Raw genomic sequence first — 27,968 nt, forward strand, 5'->3', positions numbered from 1 at the left:
GTTAACAAATTACCAAATTATTGCAATGCTAGTCAAAATCGGACATACATATATATGGGAGTTATATCTAAATCTGAACCGATTTCTATAAAATTCACTATTAATCGGACGAACATATGTATATATGGGAGCTATATCCAAATCTGAACCGAGTTTTCCCAATATCAATAGGTCTTAGAAAATGCTTTGAAGACGATGGGATGAAAAGTGCGACCTTTACTTTGTACACAAAGTAACATGGACAGACTGACAGACATAGCTATATCGAATCAGAACATGATTCTGAGTCAATCGATATACTTATCAATGGGCCTATCTCCTTATATCAGAACATGATTCTGAGTCGATCGATCTTCCTTCCTTCTGGGTGTTACAAACAAATTCGCTAAGTTAAAATACCCTGTACCACAGTGGTGTATAAATAGAGTATATATTGGGTTGCCCAAAAAGTAATTGCGGATTTTTTAAAAGAAAGTAAATGCATTTTTAATGAAACTTAGAATGAACTTCAATCAAATAAACTTTTTTACACTTTTTTTCTAAAGCAAGCTAAAAGTAACAGCTGATAACTGACAGAAGAAAGAATGCAATTACAGAGTCACAAGTTGTGAAAAAATTTGTCAACGCCGACTATATGAAAAATTCGCATTTACTTTTTGGGCAACCCAATATATGCCGTGCGAGAACACGAAGAGATATATCTTTGAAATTTGTCTAGTTAGCGCCGAGGTGTTAGCGAGATTGCGCATTCGGCATTTTTTAGTAAATTTGCTATGAAGGCTACAAATATTGTTAGGTGAAAAACATTTTTTGCATGGGTTTAGGGGACATTGATGATTGACTGGGTAATTCGTCGAGCAATACCTCTGATGGAGGGATGGAATCCCAGAAACTGCAGTCCGGTTGACTTTTCGATCAAATTTTTGAAAACATTTCGATTTAAAACCAAATGGGGATTTTATTAATAAATAAAATCACCCACGTTTGTCAACTAATAAATAAGTTGGACAACCATTGATTTGGTAGTTACCCCTGTGATAAATGCCAGCCAAAAATAACTGATCTTGAACGCATAGACAACAAAAAGAAATATTTTTTGAAAATATTCTGATTTTAAACCAAATAAAATCACCCACGGTTGTCATGTTATAAATAAGTTGAACAACCATTGGTTTGGTAGTTACCCCTGTGGTGAATGCCAGCCAAAAATAACTGATCTTGAAAGCACATAGTGATAAAAAGAACTATGAAAAAACAGATCAACAAAAACAAAGATGAAACGTGGCGAACGATGATGTTAGCTTGCATATGCAACGATAACAAAACTCATGCAATCTCTCCGCAAATAGTGGAGTTGTATGAAAATCAAAATTTTTTCAAAATTATTACTGACAGTTTTCTTCAAAGTTATGAGCAATAGTGTTTTCTCAATTAGACTATTTTTGTCTATGCTCATAACATTGATGATTGAAGTCGAAGAATACCGGTGATGAAGGAATGGAATCGTAGAAACTGCAGTTCGGTTAACCTTTCGACCAAATTTTTGAAAACATTTTGATTTTATAAAATCACCCACGGTTGTCAACTAACAAATAACTTGGACAACCATTGGTTTGGTAGTTACCTCTGTGGTGAATGCCAGCCAAAAATAACTGATCTTGAAAACACATAGAGACAAAAAGAAAAATTTTATTTCTTTAGAAAATGTCGTCAAAATGTTATTTCTATAGAAAACAATTGTATAAAAAATACTCAAGATTTTAGCTTTAAAAAAAATTGTTTTTCATTAAAAAAAAATTGTTTTTCATAAAAATTCTTAAAATAATTTTTCATACAAATTTTTTAAAAATTGTTTTCCATACAAAATTTTTTTAAAATTGTAAAACGAGATAAAAAATTTGGAAAAATTAAAAATTCGGCAGAGCCCGGCCAGGATTCGAACCTGGGCACACGGAGCAACAGCGAGAGCCATTGCCGTTGTCTTAGCGTTGGAAGCCATCAATACAACTTCCAACAGATGAACAAAAATCATGTGTAGTACGGAAGAAGTGTAATTTGTTACAGATAGAATGTCTGTCATTACATCAAAAATACATGCAATGGGAAAAGTACAGCTAATAAGCAGGGTTGTCGAGCTTGGCTAATGTGGTAATTGTATCATAGATGCGTTTTTGCTATTAATACGATTCGAATACAACATACCATATGTCGGCCCTTGAGGCCATCACACCTAATATGATTGAAAAGTCTACTAACCAAAGACGAAACGCGTCCCATACTGGTTGGTGTGTGTTGCTATCTTTGGCTTTCCTTTTCCATTTGCATCTCCGATCATTGAGTTCATCTCGAAAGAGAAACAAACAAAAATTGTAAAATTTTTTCCCTATAAAAATTTTGAAAATTTCTTCTATAAAATTTTTTGCCTGTTTGCGCTTTTTTTTGGTCTTAAAACTCTTTTTTAGATACCAGGACAATACGCTTTTCCGGCTTTAGACCACTTCGTCCAATGCTTTGTATTCGATGAATAGCACAGCAAAGAACTTTCAAAAGTAGGGCAAAATGTGTTATGCAGCTAAAAAGCATTTGACCGGCTTTCTGTATCGCGATTTCTGATTCAATATCCTGGTCCGGCTTTAGAGTACTTCGTCCAATGCTTTCTATTCAACGAATAGCGCAGCAAAGGACTTTCAAAAATAGAGCAAAATGTGTGATGTTGCTTAAAAACATTTGACCGGACTTCTTACCGCCATTTCTGATTCGCCAGAATCTTCATAAGCAGACATTTTGCAAATGGCTCATGGTGCTTTACATACCAATCCAACAAGAGCAGGTTGCAAAAAACACTTCTGAATTTGAACAGGACTTTTTAAGACGACTTGTTTCACAAGCGTAATAGAAAACAAGTAAAATCTTACTTCCCTTATTCAAATACAGCTTATCCAACAATGGCAATAGCAACAAACAAACACAATTTTGTCGAATTCAATTAAAAAAAATATTTAATTTTTTTTTAATTTTTCAAGTTTTTTGCTGTTAGGGCGAGATTATTAAATTTTACAATTTTGGTTTGTTTCTCTTTCGAGACGAGCTCAATGATCGGAGATGCAAATGAAATTCCTTTTCCATTTACATGTCCGATCATTGAGCTCGTCTCGAAAGAGAAACAAACAAAAATTTTTTTTCTTATAAAAATTTTTTAAATTTTTTTAAGGTTTTAGTGGTAAAAATTTTATAAAGAATAAAGATTTTTTTTATAAAAATTTTTGAAAATTTTTTTTATAAAAATTTTTTAAGAATTTTTTTTTATAAAATTTTTTTTAGATTTTTTTTATAAAAATTTTTTTAAATTTTTTATATTTACAAATTTTTAAAAAATTTTTTTTCTATACATTTTTTTTTTTTTAAACATTCTAAATTTTTAATTTACATGTCTATGCAGACAAGCTCGCTTCAATTGACAAATTGGAAGAAAACACTGAAGCACTTTTTCGTGAGATACAGCCCGAAATGTTGGAAATAGTATGCCAAAAATGGACTTAGCAGATGGACCATTTGAGGCGCAGTCGCGGACAACATTTGCATGAAATAATCTTCAAACATTAAATTGTATGGATCATACTATCGATTTAAATAAAGATTTCATACATTTTTCTGAATTTTATTTGTTTTTTGAAAAACTTTCTTATAGCTCTTAGAAAATCACCCTTTATATAAAAAATTTTTTAAATCTTTTTCTGTACATTTTTTGAAAATTTTTTCCTATAAAAATTTTTTTCTGAAAAAATTTAAAAAAAAAATTTTCTAAAAAATTTTATTTTCCAAAAAATTTTTAAAATTTTTTTTCTAAAAAATTTTTATTTTAGGCGCAATCACGGTCAACGTTTGCATGAAATAATCTTCAAACATTAAATTATATGGATCGTACTATCGATTCAAATAAAGATTTCATACATTTTTCTGAATTTTATGTGTTTTTGTTTCTTGAAAAACTTTCCTATAGCCCTTAAAAAAATCACCCTTTATATAAAAAAATTTTTAAATCTTTTTCTGTACAATTTTTTGAAAATTTTTTCCTATAATAATTTTTAAAAATTTTTTCCTATAACAATTTTTTTTTAAATTTTTTTCTTAAAGAACTTTTAAAATTTTTTTTTTCTAAAAAATTTTTTTAATTTTTTTTCTAAAAAATTTTAAAATTTTTTTCTTTAAAAATATTGTTCTATGAACATTTGTTAACATTTTTTTCAATGAACATTTTCTAAAATTTTCTTTTAATAAAATTTTTTAATTTTATATTCTATGAAAATTTAATTTTTTTTCTATACATTTTTTTTTTATTTTCTCTCTGAACCATTTTTTTTTTTGTTCTTTAGAAATGTTGTCAAAATTTTTTTGTAAGAGAAAACTTGCTTCAAAAATATTTTCAATTTTATCAAATTTAAATTATTAAAGAAAATTTTCTAAAAATTTTTTTTTTTAGAAAATTTTGTCAAAAATTTTGCTTCTATAGAAAATTATAAGAACTTTTATTTCTTTCGAAAATTTTATAAAAATTTTTTTTTTTTTACAAAAAAATTTTATCAAAAATTAAAAACAAATTTCTTACAATTTATGTTCATTCAAAGTTAGGTCACTCTTAAAAATCATCCCACATTTAAATATCTGCGAAAATTGTTTTGTAGGCAAAGTCGATGGCTAATCCCTCCTTAGGTATTTTGCATTTATTTCATCAATGGAATTGTTGTTGTTATTGCCATTAACGTTGTTTAATTACAATCTAAGCAAAAGTGGAGAAGTTAAGGATTTTACGGATAACAATTTCATATCCTCCCTTATACGGTTTTTGTGTTTAGTTTAGTTTTGTTTTTTTTATTGTTGGCTTGACTTTTTAAACAAATTTTTCGAAAATTGTTATTTCTCATGCTATGTATGTGCTGCCATTGACAAAATAATTGACGTTTTTAGGCTTGATGAGTGCCGGTGTACGGCAGGCAGAACAAATGAGAAATGTGATGATGGAGTCCTTAGCGTCGCATTGGCGGCGTCCTCATTTTTAGCATACAGAGAACAGCCCTCTTGGCCTACCAAACCCTCACAACAATGGCAATGTACTCGTATGTAGAAAAGGTGGTCACGGAATCAAAGCTAGTGGCAAGTGTCATATGGTCGTAAAGTTACTTCAGGCACACACAAACACACATATACACACACAAACAACACGCCTCTAATACACTCCAAAATAGCACTCACAGGTATTTATAGCAATGACACTAGTTTACAAATATGGCTAAACTGGGGGCATAAGATAGTTTGAGGAAGCACTCTTTAACTGAAATTCCCATTCCACAGCATCACTTTGCTAGAAAAACTGCTAGAGAAACTGACATAGCAACTACTACAGATACAGATATAAGCTGTGTATGACTGCATGGCTCATAGAGAATATGAATTTAGAGGGAAAACATTTTTCAATAAAGTAGAAGGATATTGGCGATACACTTATAAAGCTCTAGAAAGGAGTTACAATACATTCAGAGATTATCTAGAATTTCGCAATAATGCTTTTTTGATTAAAATTTTCTTAGCATAGCATCAGCTTACACAGTAACAAAAAAGATTTCCATGAGACGACTAGTATTAAATCAACTCGCTGTCCGCAACATATACTACAAGAATAAAATAAGCACGAATTGCCCGCAAACAGTTTAGGTTAATGTGCACCAGGTCACGTAATCTAAAACGCATTTCTTCCTCAGCAGAAAGCTAGAAGCTGCATCGCAGCCAGTAAAAATTTGGATCTAATCAACTTTTTCGTTACTATGTTTAATTGGAGGTCACAGTAGCGCAGAGGTTGGCATGACCGCCTATGATGCTGAAACCTAAATTCGAGTCGTTCGTCCCCAGTAAAGGTGGTCCCCCCCTGAATCCTAGTCGGACTAGGATTCAGACAGCGCCGATGTCAGAGAAACAGTAATCGCAACCGAATCGAGAGATGAGGGCAGCCGGACTACGGTAAAAGTGAGCGATGGCTTTGCTAAGCTCACAAGCAGACCGCCAAAGCGATTTGAGGCACGACGTAGGAGTATTTACCGGCAGTGTAAGTTTTGGTCGCAAAGAAGTGGGAGGTCTTCCACAGGGAGGAGAAAGAGGAAGGAACTTTCCTTGTGGTTGGCATTGATCAAGTCTCCGTGACATGTTTGGCTAAGACTAAATGCATGGCGCACTACGGGAGCAAGGCTGTCTTTTTCAAGATTGGGATAGGGATAGACAGAAATCCTCATATTAAGACATCATGCCGTTCAGTGGCAGGTGACTCAATACCGCCCAGTGAACAGTGGGCGGACGACGAGACAATCACTGCCTCTTATAATATTGGAAAGACTAGGATAAGCAAAGATCCTAATACTAAAATATCAAGCAGTGCAGTGGCGAGAGACCCAACACAGCCAAACAAACAGGGACCTGACGACGGACCCATCACCAACTTCAAGATTCGGAAGGCTAGGATAGATGAAGATCCTAATATTGAAACATTAGGCAGCGCAGCGACAGGAGTCTCAATGGAACCCAAAGTATAGGGAGCTGATAATGGTACCATCACCTACTCCCAAGAAACCCATTTACTTAAGACTTGGAAGACTAAGATAGGCAAAGATGCTAGTACTGAAACATCAGCCAGTGTAGGGAATGAAAACTCAATACAACCTAACGAACAGGGCCCCGGCGATGGAACCATTACCGGCTTTATAAAGAGTCGGAAGACTAGGATAGGCAAATAATCCCAACCTAATACGATGACATCAGCGACAGGAAATTGAATGCAGTCTAAAGAACAGGGAGCAGACGATGAGATCATCACCTACTCCTAAGATGCCCATTTACTGGAGGACCAATGATTGAGGTAATCCAGATAAACCTCCGCCGGAGCGCACCTGCTACACACGTTCTGATGGAGAAAATCAGCAAGGGCAAGATTCATATTGCCTTAATTCAGGAGCCATGGACCACCCGGACTAGTTTCTGGACTGAACCATATCAAATACCAATTATTCTATGCTAACACTGGTACTCGGCCGAGGACCTGCGTTATTTGTCATAAAAATTTTAATTATATTTTCCCCAGAGTTGTCAACGTCGGATGCAACACTGGTGCGACAGGGAGACGATAGAACATACCTGACATCATTTTATCTACGACTTTTCGACACCGCCACCCACGTCGGAGATGAAACGGCTGGAGAGGAAAGCAAAACAGACGGGAAACGAGGTACTAATAGGGTGCGATGCGAACTCTCACCACATTTCCTGGGATAGTACCAACACTTATAAGCGGAGGCAATCCCTGGCAGAGTTCTTGAATACTAACGACCTTATAACACTTCAATTTGGCCCAGACCGGTTCAGATTCGGATATAGCTGACATATAGACGAACCTCTCGATTTAAGGTCTTGGGCCCATTAAAGACGCATTTATTGTTCGATTTCGCCGAAATTTGGGACAGTGCGTTGTGTAAGGCCTATCAATATTTTTTTTTTCAATTTGGATTTGGATGTAGCTGCCATATAGACCGATCTCCCGATTTAAGGTCTTATTCCCATAAGAGTCGCATTTATTGTCCGATTTCGACCTAATTTGGGACAGGCAGTGACTCACGTAAGTCTTTTCGACATCCGAGTCGTATATGGTTCAGATTAGTCTATATTTGGATATGGCTACCAAAAAGGCAATATTTTGTTCTACAAAATTAACAATGACTTGTACTTATAAGACCACTTAATGTACGTGTAGAATTTGGTCCAAATCGATCTATATTTCGATATAGCTGCTTTGTGGGCATAAATTATACATTTTTTACCGGATTATTACGAAAGGTGGTTTACATATATACCCGAGGTTGTGGGTATCCAAAGTTCGGCCCGGCCGAACTTAACGCCTTTTTACTTGTTTTAATTAAAATGATTTTTTGTTTTTCAATTACAGTCGTGATTGAAATTTTAGCAATTTTTAATTAAAAAATTAATGGATTCAATAATTTTTTTAATTAAATTTCAAAGAATTTTCGTAACAATCATGGTTGATATTTTTTAGCTTTCAAGTAAACAATTAAATCAATCAATCATTTTTTTAATTGAATCGAAAAATGTTTCAATTACATATTGGTCTTAGACCATGTACCCCTTCTTTTTTAATGTCTGGACAGTGGACTTTAATGGATTTTACTTAAGAACCATGGTACACATCGTTCCCTACGATATAGGTTAGGTAAGAGTGACAGTCCTTGTGATACCACAGTAGCGACAGACTAAGGCTTCTGGCGGGAATCGAACCCACGACCCCTGCACTGGTAATACAAGCACGCTACCTACTCGGCTACCGGGGCTCGGCTACCCTCCCTACGATATAACTTGAAGGAGATTTCAAAGTCCCATACGTCCCACATTTCGGTAAATTGTTAGCAATCCAATGACACCCGAATCCTAGCGAGACCATCAGAAAAAAAATTTTCAGCGGTGGTTTTCCCCTCCTAATGCTGGCAACATATGTGAGGTACTACGCCATGTAAAACTTCTCTCCAAAGAGGTGTCACACTGTGGCACGCCGTTCGGACTCGACTATAAAAAGGAGGCCTCTTATCATTGAGCTTAAACTTGAATCGGACTGCACACATTGATATGTTCCTTAGTGGAATGTTCAAGGGCCAAATTTGCATTTGCACCCAATGACACCTTCTTCCAAGAACCGGATTTCAAAAACAGTTTCAAAAAATTACAATCAATTTAATGGATCAATCAAAAAATTAAATGAAAATTTTGAAAAATTTCAATTACTTTTGTTTTTGATTGGATCAATTAATATATATTAATTGAAAGTTTCAAAAATGTAAATAAATTTTTTAATTGAATATGCAACTTTTTCAACTGAAAGTTCTTTCAATTACTCCTTCAAAAACGGTGATTGATATTATAATTTTCCTGATGGAAGCAATTTCAATAAAAAAAATTTATTGCATCAATTAATTAGGTGATTGAAACCCTACGGGAAATGTGCAGTCAATTGCCCCAAATATACCGATCCTATACTGGAGAATTAATAGTTGGCTGTCACAGAACATATCCTACATGAAATGGAAAGTTTCCATTGTCAAAAGTTATGAATTTTAATTATTTTTTTAAAAGTCACTTAATTATTGTTAAAGATTGCTTATCCGTTAAATATATTTGCTAACAAATGTTATCTTCCTTAAGAATACATGCAAAATATACTCATCATTTTCGAATTGTCCCAGGACCTATCCTCCTGGAGCGACAACCCCTTAGAAAAGTGATAGGTTTTTTCCATGTAGGGGGACGAGAACTAGGACCGGTCCCTATCACCAGAGGACCTATCCCGTGACAAGTTTGGACCTGTCCCATTTCCCGTAGGGTAGATATTCAAAATCTATAAAATACTTTGTGTCATCCATACTATTATAATTTTTCAAAAAATTATTATTTTTGTCTTTTTAAATCAATTAATACGTAAATCACCCAAAAATAAAACGATTTTTGAAAATTATTGAAAAAGTAATACTTTTGACTACTTCTGTATATTGCAAAATGTATTTCCCCTTTCTATATGTAGTGAAATTCACGCACTTTGTTTTTCTCTTATGTTCAAGTATAAGCGAATTGAAGTTGCACAGGGTGCTTCAAATTAAAAAAGTTTTGACTTTCAACAATCAGCTGATTTCCAATGAGACATTGACAATTAGGTATCGTACAGTATGAGTTCTCCACATATACAGTAAGGGTTCTTCCTAAATTTCGTTTTAAATTGGCGCAATTTTCAAATGTTGTCATTGCTTTTTTAAGGGTAGCATATGGTAGTGTCTTTATTTCATCTTTGTTGTTGTTTCCATAAGCAAGTTGAACCTTGGAAAATTTCGAAAAATATAGTCCCATGAATTATAGCAACAAAGTGTTAACAAAAATTTTCATTTCAGCTGACTGTTGAAAGAATTCCTTTATGAAAGAGTAAAAAATCCTTTAAATTATGGTTATGATACTTTCAATCACATTTTTTTTCAACATAATCTTATTTAAAACCTTTAACACACATTCTAGTTTATGACAGACATATTTCCCATATATATATATGTATTGTATTGTGACCATATTGCCATTTTGCAATACACATTTGTGGGTTAAAGCACATTCTGCGCCTGTGCTGGCCTGTTTCTCAAGTATTTCATTTGTGCTTCCTCCTTGTGGCGAATCATAATTTTTTTTTCTCATACGTACTTCGCACATCCTGCTTCATTTCTTATGCCACGATTTTCATTAAATATTTATAAAATTAACAACTTCACTGACACTGATTTCCCATTTACCCTTGTCTCAATTGTGGGGGGGCGATGTCCTCAAAACCCATTAAACAGCAGCTCTGGCACATCATACAGATCTTAGGAATACGCAACATTTTGCAATTCTGTCATCTTTAGAGCACTTTTTTATGCAATCACATTCACACTTTTTTCACTTGTCATACTTCTTTCTATGAGGGCACCACTTCAATCTTGGAGCCAATTGGAAAATATACAAAAAATAACGTGGTTTTAATTTTTTTTAACTTTTTAAAATTTAAATTTTCTTTATACTCCAATTTTTGTGAATATTTTGTTTAGAAATATTTTATTGCCAATAGGAGTTTCTTTTCGTTTAGAACGTTTTCTTAGCACGTTTTGACGTTTTATCTCTCTCTCGACCGACACTGAAAATCAATGTTAAATGTCTGCTTTTGCTTTCGGTTTCTGTTTTATTGCCAAATTTGTAGGAAATTTTTGCTGCCGAAACTGTCATCGGACGAAGGATTCTTTACACTCACTTAAGAGTTGTGTGCTTTGGACTATTCGCGATAGAGCCTGAAAGGGAGAGCGTACAAAAGAGAGAAAGAGAAATGGTAGCAACTGCTGAACAGGGTTGCCATATATATTGAACTCCACACTATACATAATTATAAAGTATCAACTAAAACAACGATATTCACATGCAATGGGAGAAAACTATATTCACATATAGTGGGGAACAAGAGGCGATGCACTTTAAGCCTTCTGGCACTTTATACTTATAATCGATAAATAATAACTACTCAATTTCACTTGAACATTCCATTAAGGAATAGGGGCAAACTTTCCGCATATCAATGAGATCTGTCCGATTCTAGTTTAAGCTCAATAACAAGGGACCTCCCTTCTAAAGCCGAGTCCGAACGGAGTGATGCATTGCGACACCACTTGGTAGAGATGTTTTTGACATGGCAGTATGCCTCACAAATTTAGGTAAGGAGATAACAGATACTGAAAAATTTTCTGACGTTGGGGATCGAACCCATTCTAAGAAATCGAAAAAATTCTAAGAAAAAAACGAATAAGGACATCTCAAAAATTCTTCTTGAATTCTGCAGATTAAGATGTCTTTAAAAAAGTAAAAATAAATTCAGCCCTATTTTTTTACAAAAATCCCCAAAATACCCATTTTGGACAAATATAGTTTCCATATCATAATACACTTTTTCACATTTTTTTACATGTGGACATTTTTTTGCGACAAGGACGTTGTAAATTTTGTTAGAAATCAAAATGATGCATAACAAGTAAAAGCATACTAAGTTCAGCCGGGCCGAATCTTAGGAACCCACTACCATGGATTCTGCTAAAAATTTATACAAACTAAATTTTGTTGAAGAACATAATTTTCTTCCGTCAAACATAAAAACTTCCGTCACAACTGCAAAATTAAAGCTTCTAGGAACCGAACAAGGATAATCGACAGACCGGTTTATATAGGAGCTTTATTACGTTATGGACTGATTTGAAACGTACTTGACACATTTGTTGGAAGTCGTCACGGAACACCGCATGCAAAATTTCAGCCAAATCGGACAAAAATTGCGGCTAGTAAGGGCTCAAGAAGTAAAACCGTTATATCGATTTATATGGGAGCTATATCAGGTTATCGACCGATTAGAACCGCACTTGACACATATGTTGAAAGTCATCAGAGTACATTATGTGCAAAATTTCAGCCAAATCGGATGAATTTTGCGGCTTCCAGGGGCTCAAGAAGTCAAATCGGGAGATCGGTTTATATGGCAGCTATGTTAGGTTATATAACGATTTAAACCGTACTTAATACAGACGTTGAAAGTCCTGTCGGAACACCACGTGCAAAATTTCAGCCAAATCGGATGAATTTTGCGGCTTCCAGGTGCTCAAGAAGTCAAATGGGGAGATCGCTTTATATGGGAGCTATATCTAAATCTGAACCGATATAGCCCATTTGCAATCCCCAACGACCTACATCGATATTAAGTATCTGTGCAAAATTTCAAGCGGCTAGATTTAAGCATTCGACCGATTTAGTGATTTCGACAGATGGACGGACATGACTAGATCGAATCAGAATGTCGAGACGATCCAGAATATATATACTTTATGGGGTCGCAATCAATATTTCGAGGTATTACTATACCCACCACCAAAAATTAAAATCGAACCACAAATGCCTTAGTAAATTGCAACATACGAAGCCTATCTCGGCCAAAATTTCAACAAATAAAAATTAAAACTCATATATCTCCGAAACCAGTGGAGATATTGTATTGACTTTTTGTGGGGATTTTTGAGCACTATCCAGCAAAAAAATTTTGAAAATCGGACCACATATGAAGACTGCGAATGATCTCGATAGCACCTCAGCTTTAATCATTTTAAATTTAAAAGAGTAATCTCTATGCGTTTTTAAATGACATATTTTCTACTAGTTTTTTTCGATTTTCTCCCACTGTGCTATCACTTGCCGCATCTATTTTGCATAAGTGAGCTCATTGTCATATGTTCCCTATATGATACCGAAAGCTATACTGGCCTCATTTTTATTTGCTTTCAGTAATAGCCTCGTCGTCTCACGATTCAGATCTTCCCATAGGATTTTCGTCTTCCTACCGACCTTTTCGCTGTTTCACAGTTCGGCGCCCACGACTCACTCAGACTGCGTCGACCCCAAAGGCTTCGAGATAACCAATTTTATTGTCGGTAGTCCTCCGGCTTTCACTGGCAAATCGTCTGTTCTTTCTTTACACTGCTATGGCCCGGCACCTAAACGATGCGGTTCGTGCCATCCTCAGAGATAACGTAAATCTCATTCTAACACTCCAACTGTCTTACCGTCCTGATTGTTATTGCCCTGATGGCCAGTTTACTGTCCTTCAAGATGTTCCCATCGACGTTAACCCCAAAGCACATTACGATTCCGTGATCGCTCAGATTTCCGCCATGAGGACCGTATTATGATCAGACAGTCGAAAACAGATCTCAATCCTTGGATTCTCAATGCAAACTCCCAGGCCAACTCTGTCCTCTAGGCTTGACCCATATCTTCCAGACGAAGAGGACAACTATCTTCGTAAGACCCCACTAGTGCAGTCGTAGTCCTGTTAACATTGTCGTCAATGTCTTCTATTCTTCGGCAATCTAAATTATTTTGTACAGGTATTCATCTGAGTAGTCTTTCGAATTTTGTCCAGTTGGTTTTCAACTTATTACGGAAGTTTATAGAATTCGGCGCTGGCCGTACTATTCTAAACCTAATGTAGCAATGGTCAGAGAATGAGTGCTCTTTGGAGGCACTCCAATCTTGAACCTCATCGATAAGATTTTCGGAACATATTGTCACATCTATTGGGTTGCCCAAAAAGTAATTGCGGATATTTTAAAAGAAAGTAAATGCATTTTTAATAAAACTTAGAATGAACTTTAATCAAATATACTTTTTTTACACTTTTTTTCTAAAGCAAGCTAAAAGTAACAGCTGATAACTGACAGAAGAAAGAATGCAATTACAGAGTCACAAGCTGTGAAAAAATTTGTTAACGCCGACTATATGAAAAATCCGCAATTACTTTTTGGGCAACCCAATAGAACCTCCTCGCTTATCCTATTAACAAAGGTAGCTGTGTTACCAATGTTAAGTGTTATTAGGTCGTTAGTATTGACGAATTCTGCCAGGGCTTGACCCCGCTTATTAATGTTCGTACTATCGCATGAAATGTGGGGAGAGTTCGCATCGCACTCTTTTAGTACACCATTTCCTGTCCGTTTTGCCTTCCTCACCAGCTGTTGCAGCTTCTACCTGGGTGGCAATGTCGGTAAGTCGAAAGGCAGATAAAGTCATGCCAGTTATGCTCCACCGTCAGTAGTACAGTAGTAGATATTTACCACAATTTGAAGTCTTATGTAGACTTTAGTCGCCCACCGCATGCACACATTTTACCGAAATCGGATAAAATATTATTTCACCATACGATGGATGGTTTACTAACTTCGTCATTCCATTTTCAACACGTAAATATATTGATCTAAGGCTTCTTCTGACGTCCGTCCGTCTGACTATCTGTCTGTGTGTCATGTCAGTCTATCAGTCTTTTTTTTTCCATCGCTGGAGGTGTGAAGTCTAAGTAAGATGTACTCAGTCCGTACTGAAAGACATGCACGATTTCTACGTTCTAAAACACATCCTCATTTCCTACTCCTGATCCAGCGGAACTGCCAGGTGGTACTATTTTGCGAGGGGCCGGCTCAATGATAGCCTTAATCCACCTTCTCAGATACTATCTCCACGTTGGTAGCTCTGTGTTGTTTGTAACGTCTTTCGGGCTATCTCTTTTTCTTTCAGTCTTTTGTTAACTATCGTTATATATGCGTCTATCGCGTTCCAATTCTCCTAGCATGGCGGTTGAACGATATGAATGAAGCCAACATGTTGTGACCTATGGCAATCTGTGACATGCGAATACCACATGTCCCGCGTCCTTGTCCGGTGTAGCACAATTTAGGCCCCGTGGAGATATGCCATGCCTGAAGTGACTGTCTTTCTATCTGTCTGTCCGTCTATCTGTCTTCCTTTCTACACGCTAAAGGTACACGACCTTTCGAAGGAGAAAAGTTAAACATACGGAAAACCTTGCCAACTAATTTCGACTTTTAAATTGGAAAAAAAGTTACCTGATCTCACCCGTTGAAACCTATGATGCTTTCAACAACCATATGAACGGACAGACTTCGCTAACTCGACAATATTTCAAAGTGTTACCAACGGAATGACGACCTTAATACTCCTCAATTCTATGATGGGAGTATAAAATTCCAAACTGGAAAAATAAGGATCGATTATAACCCCCATCGTATGGTATAACATTATCTTTCCTAAAAGATGATAGAAATTACCAAACAAAATGTGTCAATCCACATCGATGATACCTATATCCATTTAATAACCTTTCTGAGCCATTTTAAGGTAGGTTATTGTAAGGCAATTATGTTTGATATGGCAACCCTTGCCAACTGCTCTTAAAGAGAGCACACTTCCATCTCAACAGAGAATAAAGTGAATGACATTTGTTGTTGTTGTTGTTTTTGGTGTTTTTTTTCCTACATTCTGTCACCACCCAATTATTAGAATCCCCTAATGAATGGGGGTGTATGTAAACCGGCATTTTGTCTTTGGACTATATATGCGTGCGTGTAAGACTATGTATGCGTATGTATGCGTTTTGGAAGTGAAAAAACAGAAGAAATTGAATAATACCTACTTGTATTGCAAAATATAAGGACATCCTTTTTCAATGACATTTTGTAGTCGTACTCGTAAATGATTACGGAATTTTTTATGAGCAATAAACACAAAAAAGCAATTAAAACACACAAATAGCATTCCAAATGCAAAAGTGAAACAAACCCAGAAAAGATTATATGCACTTTAAGCAATGGTTTTTTATTTAGAGTTCTTGACCATGAACTTGCAAAGGTTGCGAAATGAATAAAATCACATAAATAAAAAAAAAATGAATTAAAACCTATGAATTAAAACCCATGAAAAATTTATGTTTATTTAATGCAAATTATATGAGAGTAGATTATGATTATGGAAAAGACTTAGCAATAGTGGATAAACAAATGTTCTATCTCAACCTTACTGCAATATGCTCAATATGCAAAATTTGATCTATGTTTGTGCCAAATTCAATATGTTGGGGCAAATTCAATATGTTCAAAAAATCACGAAAAGAAGGATTTAAGGCTTAATATTACAGATTTCATGGCGAAGGGATTCTTGAGGAGCTTCAAACCATTTAAGTCACCCGGACCTGATGGAATTTTTTCGGTGGTACTACAGTAGGATGCAGACTATCTGGCGCCCGACCTGATCAATATTTTCACAGCTTGCCTGGTCCTTGCATATACTCCGAAAGCCTGGCAGGAGGCAAGGGTGGTATTTATACCCAAGCTGAAATAAAAACAGCATGTCCATGTCAAGGGAAGGTCGGTGGAGACCACCCTGCATGAGGTTGTGCATAAATTATAAGAATCCTTCGATGCTAAAACGTATACACTGGCGATAAGCATTGACATAGAGGGGGATTTCAACAATGTGCGGATCGACACATTGATTATACAAGGAACATTTGGATAAATTGTGGGTCCCATTACATAAATATAAGGGAAAAAGTGGCACAAGGCACGCCACAGGTGGGCATTTTATCGCCATTCTTATGGGTGACTACCATAAATGACTTATTACGGATGCTGGAGGCCATCGTAGCGTAGAAGTTAGCATGTCCGCCTATGACGCTGAACGCCTGGGTTCGAATCCTGGCGAGAACATTAGAAAACATTTTCAGCGGTGGTTTTCCCCTCCTAATGCTAGTTTGTGAGGTACTATGCCAAGCAAAACTTCTCTCCAAAAAGATATCGCATTGCGACACGACTTTCGGACTCGGCTATAAAAAGGAGGACCCTTATCATTGAGTTTAAAATTTAATTGTACTGCGCTTATTGATATGTGAGAAGTTTGCCCCTGTTCCTTGTGGAATGTTCATAGGTAAAATTTGCAATTTGCATTATGGATGCTGACTGAGGAGGGATTTGAACCCGTTCGCTACGCAGACGATGTTATAATACTTCTAAGGGATAAGAATCCGAACGAGATATTGCAGAAGAGACGACAGGGTCTTGCAGATGGCACACAACTGGGCTAGACCCAGAGGTTTCAATGTTAACCCAGAGAAGACTGAAATATACCTGTTCGCGAGGAAGACGAAGATGGGCTCACCACGTTTCCTCAATAAAACGATTTCGATATCGGACAAGGTCAAATACTTAGATGTGATCTGGAACAGGAAACTGAATTGGAAGTGTCACATTCAGGAGCGTACTGAGAAGGCTCGCAAAATGGGGCCTGAATCCGAGGATAGTCCACTGGCTCTACAGCAGCGTGATGGGACAAATACTTACTTACACCTCAGTAGTTTGCTGGACTGCTATGATGAAAAAGTGCAACATAAGGACCATATAAGAGGTTCAGAGAACATGTTGTCTTGGCATAGGCGAAGAAATCCAACCCCACTGGGACAATGGAGACTATATTCCGCCATATATGTATATTGCCCGATGTTCACTTCTATAGCCAGAGCAAGCGCATTTATTGACTAATATTGCTAACATTTTGCATAACGAATTCCTCGACAACTACCACAACAACTAAGAAGTTTGGTCGAAATAGGTTCAGAATTAGATATAGCACCCATACATATTTTTGTCAGATTTTGGTTAATTAGCAATAACGTTGTCATTTGTCAACCATAGTTATTACAGTTTGAACATATTTGCTCGAAATGTGATACGGATTGTTTAATAACCCATCTGAAAACATCCCGCGAGGTCCACCAAAATTGGTTCAGAATAAGAGCTAGCTCCCACTTTATACTTATAGTGTAGGTGTAGGGTATACCGCCCGACTATTGCCTTTCATTACTGGTTTATATTTCGTTACACCATTTATTTGTCAAGGTAGTCACTCTGGCAAACATCTATAACTCTTAAGAAATTCCCTATAGAAGCTTAGGTTGGCACAGCACGTTGCCAAAATAGCTGCCATAAAAATCGAATTTAATAAGGGAAAATTTTTCATTATGTTTTTACAAATAAATATTATCCGTGTAATAGACAACAAAGCAATAAATACTCAGCCTCAAGCTTAACTGTAGCCTCTACTTATTGTTTGTCCTTTCCCGACATTTGGCAGCTGTTATGCTGTGGTGAAAATTCCTATGGGAAAACATCATCTTCACTAAAGAAAAGAGAAATCACAAACTCTGGCAACATTGTTTTTTTAAGCGAGTTTTTCACTTCTTTTTGTATTACTCTTTATTGTATTGTTCTTTCATAAACGTGTTTTAAGTCTCCTCCCACATAGCAAACAAACGAAAATCCTTGCAAAAAAGAGAAGATGCAAAGGCCAACAAAAATATGGCAACTCCAACAAACAAATTTTAAACTCGAATTGTCAAGGGTGATGATGATGGTGGGGGGATGATGGGCAAAGAAACAGTAAAGAGAAGATGTTTCAGTGTTCATGGTTGTTGTTCTTGTCGCTGCTGCTGGAGAAAAACTTGAATGAAACGATTCCTAAAGGAGATGGTGGTTATAGTGATGGTGGTAGTAAAACTGCCATATAGTGCCCTATGGAGCCCAAGGTGGTGCTGTAGACGAAAAAGAAGAAGCATATTTTCCTTTTGTGACACGACAAAAACGGAAAAATAAACTCACAAAATAGCATGGAAAATGACAAAGGGAAAACCCGGTGGGGAGAAAAGAGAGTGATGGCGAAATTTGATATCCAAACTGCTTTGTAATTATAATTGTAAGGTTTTCACCAGAAATAAGACCAAAAAGCTAGCAGTTTCCAAAGTAACAAATACCAGTTGTTTAGCTATTCCGGTTTTGTGGGAATTTAGCCAGGTATGGATAGGCTTACAGGAAGTGGCCAAATATTGCCATCGGTATGAAATGTGACATCAAAAAAGGAAATGTCAAAAAAAAGGGAAGCAAAGAATAAACGCACTTTTTGGCATTTGTCGCTGCTGCCACATTTTCGGCAGCCACAGTTTCCAATAGAGACAACAGACACACATTCTCGCCCTAGTATGAGATAATAAGTTATGATTTTTCTTTTTTTTTCAAGACATTTCCTATGCCTGCTTCACCTTCAATTGAAACATAATTTTGTGAACATTATTCAATACCTTGCGAAAATTGTATTCCTTTGGTTGGTTTGCTTAAAATATCCTCATTGGTGAATGATTTAATCCAATTCTGCAAAGATGTGAAGGTTTTTGGGAATATCTTGTAATCTCTCTTGAAGAATTTTCAAGTATTCAAAGTGAACAAATTATTTTTCTATTTTTCTTCTTTTTTTATATATTAACAATTACAAATAAAACACAGACACAATTTTCTTTTTTTTCAGGTGGGACCAAATTTTCCTTTCCCTTTTTTTTTTTGCAATTTATTTTATTTTTACAAAATCTTTTTTGCTTTCTTTTTTTTTTTTTTGTTTTCACTTGGCAGGGCCCTAAAATCACTTCGCGTGTCTTATTCAATTTTTCTTTTTTTTCTTTTTTTGTTAATTATTGTGGCTTTTTTGAGGGGGGGATATTTATTAGAATTTGTTACAACACCATGTGCGTGCGTTGGTACCGCGCGATTCACTTCCCAATATACACGCAAATACTAAAAGTTAAAGGGTGACAACAAACACTTGGTACCCTGCAGTTTTCGGTATTTTATCCTCCCCTTTGGATGACAACGGCAGTATTAGCGGTGGCAGGCTCGAACATTAGCGGCTGTTGACAGCGACAGTGGCGGCAAAATATGATTTTCGCCACTTTCCAATACACACGGCCGTTTCTGGGATTATGCGCACTTCGCCCTTCAACACGATGTAAGCAGTCAAAGTCTTTATCATTAGCACCCCCCCTTAGATGTTTTTGAGAAAATGCTCCTGAATTCGCCTGAGTTTCAAGTATTTGTGAGAGTGAGAGAGAGAGAGAGAGAAAGAAAGAGAGTGACACGAAAACACACCCCTGTTTTTGGGTGGCCAGCACATAGTTCTCCACCTTACACTATCACTCCCTGTGCTTGCTCTGCCTCTCTAACTCACTTTGTTAAAGATTCTCAGGAAAAACGTCAACCTTTCTGTTTCTCTTGTTTTATAAATCTCTGTAATGTTCTTTCACTTACGATCTCTCGTTTTTAGTTTTGCTCTTCTCATGGGAAATGCGTTTGCATTAATTTTAATTACACTATCATACAATTGTGGATATTGTTGCGTAGTGACAAAGGCAAATGTAATTATAATAATTCTTATATGAAAAACGACAACAGATACTTTCAGTATTTGACATTTTCAATTGGCATGGTGTTTTAAGAAAAAAATCTTTGGGTCAAGCAGCCAGGGGGAACGCCCGTACCGAAAACCACACAAAAGAGCATGCATGCCGACTAGGACAATATAGGACTCAAATGAAAAGTCTTTGGCAGCAAAGTATGAATTTGGTATCAATATCTGAAAAGCGTCAGGAATGACGCCCTACCGCAAAAAATCCACACGTTAAGGACAATAAGGGGCTGAAATGGGAGGACTTTGCTCAATAAATGCGCTTGCAGTGACTCTAGAAGTGAAAATCGGGCGATATACATAGAGGGCAGCTATATCTAAATCTGAACCGATTTCTTTGAAATTCACTAGTAAGGTCGAAAGGCATAAGAAAATCCTTGCTCCTGCCAAATAATGGGAGAATCGGTTAACAAATGAGCACTTTATTGCAATATTTCTTAAAATCGGACGAACATATATATGGGAGCATAAGAAAATCCTGGATCCTGCCAAATAATGGGAGAATCGGTAAACAAATGAGCACTTTATTGCAATATTTCTCAAAATCGGACGGATATATATATATATAATCGGATCATATATATGGGAGCTATATCTAAATCCGAACTGATTTAAAGCAAACTTCTCAGATATTGATATACCCTCCACCACATGGATCGTATTTTTCAGGTTCTTTGGTCGATATCTCCTCATATTGCTATGCTATTTCAGTTATACCAAGTTATGTACCGATTGGGGCCATACTTGATTTGGGTGTTTGAGACTAAAGTGGAATTCATTGTGCAAAATTTCAGCCAAATCGGATAAGAATCGCTACCTCTAGAGGCACAAGAAGTATAATCAAAAGATCGGGTTATATGGAAGCTATTTCTGGTTATGAACCAATTTAGACTATACTTGGCACAGTTGTTGGTGGTCAAATCAAAACACTTAATTCAAAATTTCAGCCAAATCGGATAATAATTGCGCCCTCTAGCGGCTCAAGAAGTCAAGATCTGAAATCGGGTTATATGGGAGCTATACCAGGTTATGAACCGTTGTGGACCATACTGAACAGTTGTTGATGGTCAAGTCAAAACATTTCATGCAAAATCAAGAAGTCAAGAACCGAAATCGGTTTATATGGGAGCTATATCAGGTTATGAACCGATTTGGACCATGCTTGGCACAATTGTTGAGGTCAAATCAAAACACTTCATTCAAAATTTCAGACAAATCGGATAATAATTACGCCCTCTAGAGGCTCAAGAAGTCAAGATCCGAAATCGGTTTATATAGGAGCTATATCTGGTTATGAACCTCTAGAGGTAGCACAATTGTTGACGGTCAAATCAAAACACTTCATGCAAAATTTCAGCCATATCTGATAATAATAACGCCCTTAGAGGCTCAAGCAGTCAAGATCCGAGGTTTATATGGAAGCTATATCAGGTTATGAACCGATTTGGACCATGCTTGGCACAATTGTTGATTGTTGCACAATCAAAACACTTCATGCAAAATTCCAGCCAAATCTGATAATAATAACGCCCTCTAGAGGCTCAAGAAGTCAAGATCCGAAATCGGTTTATATGGGAGCTATATCTGGTTATGAACCGATTTGGACCATACTTGGCACAATTGTTGACGGTCAAATCAAAACACTTCATGCAAAATTCCAGCCAAATCGGGGAATAATTGCGCCCTCTAGAGGCTCGAGAATCAAGATCCGAAATCGGTTTATATGGGAGCTATATCAGGTTATGAACCGATTTGTACCATGCTTGGCATAATTGTTGAGGTCAAATCAAAACACTTCATGCAAAATTCCAGCCAAATCGGGGAATAATTGCGCCCTCTAGAGGCTCGAGGATCAAGATCCGAAATCGTTTTATATGGAAGCTATATCAAGTTATAAAGGCCACCGTAGCGCAGAGGTTAACTTGCCCGCCTATGACGCTGAACGCCTGGGTTCGAATCCTGGCGAGACCATCAGAAAAAATTTTCAGCAGTGGTTTTCCCCTCCTAATGCTGGCAACATTTGTGATGTACTATGCCATGTAAAACTTCTCTCGGCTATAAAAAGGAGGCCCCTTATCATTGAGCTTAAAACTTGAATCGGCCTGCACTCATTGATATATGAGAAGTTTGCCCCAGTTCCTTAGTGTTCATGGAATGTTCACGGGCAAAATTTGCATATCAAGTTATGAACTAATTTGGACCATACATGGCTGAGTTTTTGATGGTCAAATCAAAACACTTCATGCAAAAACACTTCATACGTCCTCTAGCGGCTCAAGAAATCAAGATCAGATATCGGTTTATATGGCAGCTATACTAAAATATGGACCAAACCGACCTGCATTAATAAGAATATTCATGCAAAATTTCAAACACCTAGCTTTACTCCTTCGAAAGTAAGCGTGCTTTTGACAAACAGATGGACGGACGGAACCGGCTAAGTCGACTAAGAATGTAAAGACGATCAAGCATATATCAATCAGATAAAATTTTCGATGTGTTTAATGGAATGACGAAATTAGTATACCCCCATCCTTTGAGTGTAGACTACGAATAATTCATAAGAATTTGTTCTTCATAAAAGTTTTTTTTCGAAATTTTGATTTCGATTTGGTAGCCTAGTGTAATCTTCGTTTTATCAATTTAACACTGCTATGATATGTTTCCCCCATACCGCCACAATGTCTGCTTCGAGTAGTATTACAAATTACAAAGTGTGCTATTCACAGAGATCAACATCATCATCATCATTATTATGATAATTGCCATCAGGGGGCATCATCAAAATACCTTGCGTTGTAAAATTTCATCTAAATATGAATGATATCCCCACATACATACATACGAGTATGCATATAGGGGAGCACATTCATAATTGACAGCCACGACACGCATTATGTACAAAAACTCTTGTACAACACACCATGTCCCCCTGACGATTGAAATAATTTATCATAATTTTTGGTTTTCATCTTTCACTGACTGCGTTGGAACGGAAGGAACTGATCCATTTGAAAAACCCAAACAAAAAAAAAGACAACGGCGACACATTTTTACACAAGTAATAGGCTTATTTTTATTTTTAATTTTATTATTTATTTTATGCGTAATGCTGTACTCTGCCTCAACTTTGATTTTTGCTGCTACGGGTCCGGTAAATCATCTTCTCTTGATTGTTTTTAATGATGGGCCCCAATGGTGACGATGGTGATGATGGCTAGCTGGGTACCACCATTCTACTACACTACATGAAATAATTTCACTTTTCCGTGCTCACTCATTTGCTGCGTATGCCTGGCTGTGGGGTCAGTCAGTTTTCTCGGCTCTTGGAATAGTTGTAAAGCGCTTGCGTCTTCCAAGTGCACTCAAGCAAACAGATGAAAACCACATATGATGTGTTTGAAGATTTCAGGGGCGCAGGAATTTGAGTTTCAGGGCATTAAAATTATCTGAATTTCTGATGACATTTTGGTTATGATAGGAAAGTTTCGTTTTAAGGCCCAGTTAGTACAGTTTGAACATATTGGCACGAAATTTGATACGGATTGTTTCATAACCCATCTGAAAACATCCGCCGAGGTCCATCAAAATTGGTTCAGAATAAGATATAGCTCCCTCTTTGTACTTATAGGGTAGGTGTAGGGTATTATGCAATCGGCGCCGCCCGACTTTTGCCTTTTCTTACTAGTTTGCTGCTAAAGTAAGCATTTATAAAAATTAGGCGTTATTTTGTGGAAATAAACTGATCAAAGCAATAGTTTTCTTGCAATGAACATGGCTTCCGGGCAGGAATGTCCACGATCGAACCTCTCGGAGATGTTCAATTGCCTCAGATAGTCTGCCGTCCTCCAAGCACTCAAAAAGAGGACTTTAATATCCCGCCGTATCTGATGAGAATAATAAGAAGTGACTTACATAACAGGGTATTTATCTATAACTCTCAGAATAGAACGAGGGAATATGAGGTCACATCAGGAGCGGTGTAAGGCTCCATACTTGGACCGGATCTTTGGAATGCCAGTTATGATGGAACACTGCTAACAGAAATACAAGATGGAACCTTTCTAGCAGGATATGCTGCAGCCATCATGGCAAGAGACAAGGAAGGTGCAGAGCGCAAACTATGACAGGTGATACTAAGAACAAAAGGACTGGCTGGAAACCCACGGCTTGCAACTTGCGATGCAGACGATGGAGTTGATTCTCCTAACGAGAAAAAAAATCCCAATGAAAGTGGATATGCGTCATCCTTATGAAGACCAATAGAGCGGTCAAATATCTGGTGATCCGACTGGATACAAAGGTGGCCTAGGCAAAAAATGCGACAAGCACAGCACAACAAAGGACGCGAGAATAACGGCGCAAGACAGTCGACTGATAGCAAACTTAAGAGGGTTTTTTACAAGCAAGCGCAGGCTCTTAATGGAGACATCCAATAGCATTCTCCTCTATGGGTACGAAATATGGAGCTTGATATTGCATACAGCTTGCCGAGCAAAACCCCTGCTCTCACTACAGAGGGCGGCGGGTCTTAGGATTGTATCATCCTACCGGATAGTGGCGGAGCCCCCAGCCCCTGTGATAGCCTGCATGGTTCCGATATACCTACAGGCCATGAAACGCGCCAAGCTCTACACCGCGAAGTGCAAAAGCCAGAAAGGACAATACAAATGCAAAATTTCCCCATGAACAATCATCCATTAAGGAACAGAAACAAATTTCTCACATATCACTGAGTGCTGTCCAAGTTTAAGCTCAATGATAAGTGTCATCCTTTTTGTAGACGAGCCAGAACGTCGTGCTTAAGAGCGACACCTCTTTAGGGAGAAGTTTTTACATAGCAATGTATCCCACAAATTTGGCTAGCATTAGGAAGGGATAACCAACGCTGAAAATATATTTCTGATGTTTTCACCAGGATTCGAGGCCAGGCGATAAGCGTCATAGGCGGGCATGCTAATCTCTGCGCTACGGTGGCCCCAACCCAGAGAAGACACGGTGAGAATAAAACGAATCATAAACGGGCCATACGATAGAAGACTATTGATAGATGGCAATATAGGTGGAGGAATGAAAATCAGGTCAGGTGGAAGCGATAATTTATACCCGATGCACGGATGTGGAGAGATAGGAAGCATGATTACGTCACAAAGAGGCTGACAGCCCATGGTTACATCCGGAAATACCTGCATAAAATGGGCACATGTTCTCCTAGCATGTATGAGGAGCTTGAAGTAGCAGACGATGTGAAACAAACATTCTTTCACTGCGAGCGCTGGATCGAAAGATGCAGAGAACTGGAAACAGCGATTGGCGACGTTTCGCCTGGCAAAATAATCCAGAGGATGCTAGAAAACAAGAAGAACTTGGAGGCGGTGATGCGATACGTCGAACAAGTACTGCACAGGAAGAATATTGGCCTGGACACAGCGGCGTAGAGTATGAATTCTGAGGTCTAGACGCAGACACAACAAAGATGATATGGATAATCACCAGATATGGGGTCCACTTCGAAGTAATTAGCAACGATTAGCAACGTTTCGTCTGGAAAAAAAGTCCAGAGTATGCTGGGAGATAAGAAGAACTGGGAGGCAGTGATGAAATACCCCGAACAAGTACTGCGCAAGAAGAAGATGGACCTGGAGGCAGAGGCATATAGTGTGAATTCGAAGTTCCGGACGCAGTCACAAAGAAGATAAAATGGATAATCACCAGATATGGGGTCCAACTCGAAGTAATGCGATTGGCGACGTTTCGCCTGGCAAAATAGACCAGAGTATGCTGGAAGACAAGAAGAACTGGTAGGCGGTGATGATGAGGTACGCCGAACAAGTACTGCGCAGGAAGAATCGGTTCCGAGGTGGAATTTATCCTCAGGGGTTACACAGGGTGGGTTTTTAGCTGGTACCGTTGGAAAAACGTTGGAAAGCATTTTCCCGTGCTAAGCCGCGTAAAAAAACAAGTAAAAACGAATTAAGTTCGGCGGTGACGAACTTTTGATATCCTCCACCATGGATATATTTATAAACCAAATTTATTAAAACACTACTATATCCATATTGATATCCAAATATAGACCTATCTTAATCATATTTGGTTTAGGTGCGGAGAAGCTCTATGTAAGTAACAGTTCTAAATTGCAGCAAAGTCGGGCAATGAAAACGCCGTTTATGTGATTAAACCGTAAATCGGGGGGATTTGCGGTTTAATCACATAAACAATCGTTCGATCGATATGACAGCTATATATAGGATCCGATCTGGACCATATTTGGGTTGGATGTCGGTAGTCTAAAATCAGCTCACAGTTTCAAACTTCATCCAAATCGAAGAATAAATGCGCCTTTATGGTCTTTAGACTCTAAAGCTGAAGATAGGTCTCTATGGCACCTATATCCACATATAGCCCAATCTGGACAATTTTCGAGGAGTCTAAATACAACTTTCTGTTCCTAATTTCAGCGTAGTCGGGCAATAAATGCGCCTGTTATAGGCCTAAGATCCAAAATCGACTGATCGGTCTATATGGCAGCTATATGTAAACATGGTCCGATATACTCCATATTCGAGTGGGATGTCGAGGCGTCGAGTGCAAATCACTGTTTCAAATTTCTGCAAAATCGAAGAATAAATGCGCTTTTTATGGTCTTTAGACGCAAAAGCTGAAGATTGACTATGGCAGCTATATCTATATATAGCCCAATCTGGGCCATATTCGGGACAGATGTTGGAAGTCTTGATACATCTAACTATTCCAAATTTCATCGAATTTGGGTAATAAATGCACCTGTTCTAGGCCTAAGACCCAAAATCGGCAGATCGGTCTATATGGCAGCTATATCTAAATATGTTCCGATCTTGACCATTTTTGATTCGAATATCGACGGGCCTAATAAAACTCACTGTACCAAATATCAGCGAAATCGGATAATAAATGCGCCTGTTGTAGGCTTATGACCCTAAATCGCCAGCTTTATGAAAATATGGTCCAATATACACCATATTCGGATCGAATGTCGAGGACCCTAGTGCAACTTACTGTTTCAAATTTCAGCAAAATCGCAGAATAAATGCGCCATTTATGGTCTTTAGACCCTTAAGCTGAAGATCGATTGCTATGGACCATATTCGGGACAGATCCTGGGAGTCTTGATACAACTCACTATTCCAAATTTCAGCGAATTCGGGTAATAAATGCACCTGTTCTAGGCCTAAGACCCAAAATCGGCAGATCGGTCTATTTGGCAGCTATATCCGAATATGTTCCGATCTGGACCAATTTTGGTTCGGATATTGGCGAGTCCAATAAAACTCACTATGACAAATATTAGCAAAATCGGGTAATAAATGCGCCTGTTATAGTCTTAAGACCCTACATCGCCAGATCGGTGTATATGGCAGCGAAATCCAAATATAGTCCGATGTGGCCCTTTCAAGAACTCAACCTGCGCATAGAAGAAATACGAGTCTGTGCAAAATATCAACTTAATATCTCAATTTTTAAAGACTGTAGCGTGATTACAACTAGGAATTTCCCACCGCTCAAATGTTTCCGAAATCGTTCCACACTGATATTAAAAATGATTAACATTTGATGGAAACATTTTATCAAAATTTGATTTTTATAGAAAAAACTAAACATTTTTTTGTCGGTGTAAATATGCAAACATTTCGGGCATGATTTGTTTGAAAAAC

At 37.3% G+C, this 27,968-nt stretch overlaps 3 protein-coding genes across 5 annotated transcripts in view; 1 reads left to right on the forward strand and 2 right to left on the reverse strand.

Annotated features, from left to right (window-relative positions):
* LOC106084340 (zinc finger protein 277) overlaps positions 1–27,968 on the reverse strand; it is a 212,485-nt gene that overhangs the window by 97,912 nt on the left and 86,605 nt on the right. Inside the window, exon 1 of one of the 3 annotated variants that reach the window (XR_009398385.1) lies at positions 19,121–19,683. The exons of 1 other annotated variant lie outside the window; for it this stretch is intronic. The gene's annotated coding sequence lies outside the window, so the exon portion shown is untranslated. Of the gene's footprint in view, positions 1–10,370; positions 10,757–19,120; positions 19,684–27,968 lie in introns of those variants that run through there. One more of the 3 variants, XR_009398386.1, reaches the window with a different exon arrangement.
* The window catches only part of LOC106084342 (uncharacterized), a 207,880-nt gene that overhangs the window by 97,912 nt on the left and 82,000 nt on the right, over positions 1–27,968 (reverse strand). The window lies entirely within an intron of this gene.
* The window catches only part of LOC106084339 (putative fatty acyl-CoA reductase CG8303), a 176,231-nt gene that overhangs the window by 71,108 nt on the left and 77,155 nt on the right, over positions 1–27,968 (forward strand). The window lies entirely within an intron of this gene.

The sequence above is a fragment of the Stomoxys calcitrans genome, chromosome 5, assembly GCF_963082655.1.
Source record: "Stomoxys calcitrans chromosome 5, idStoCalc2.1, whole genome shotgun sequence".
NCBI classification, from domain to species: Eukaryota; Metazoa; Arthropoda; class Insecta; order Diptera; family Muscidae; genus Stomoxys; species Stomoxys calcitrans.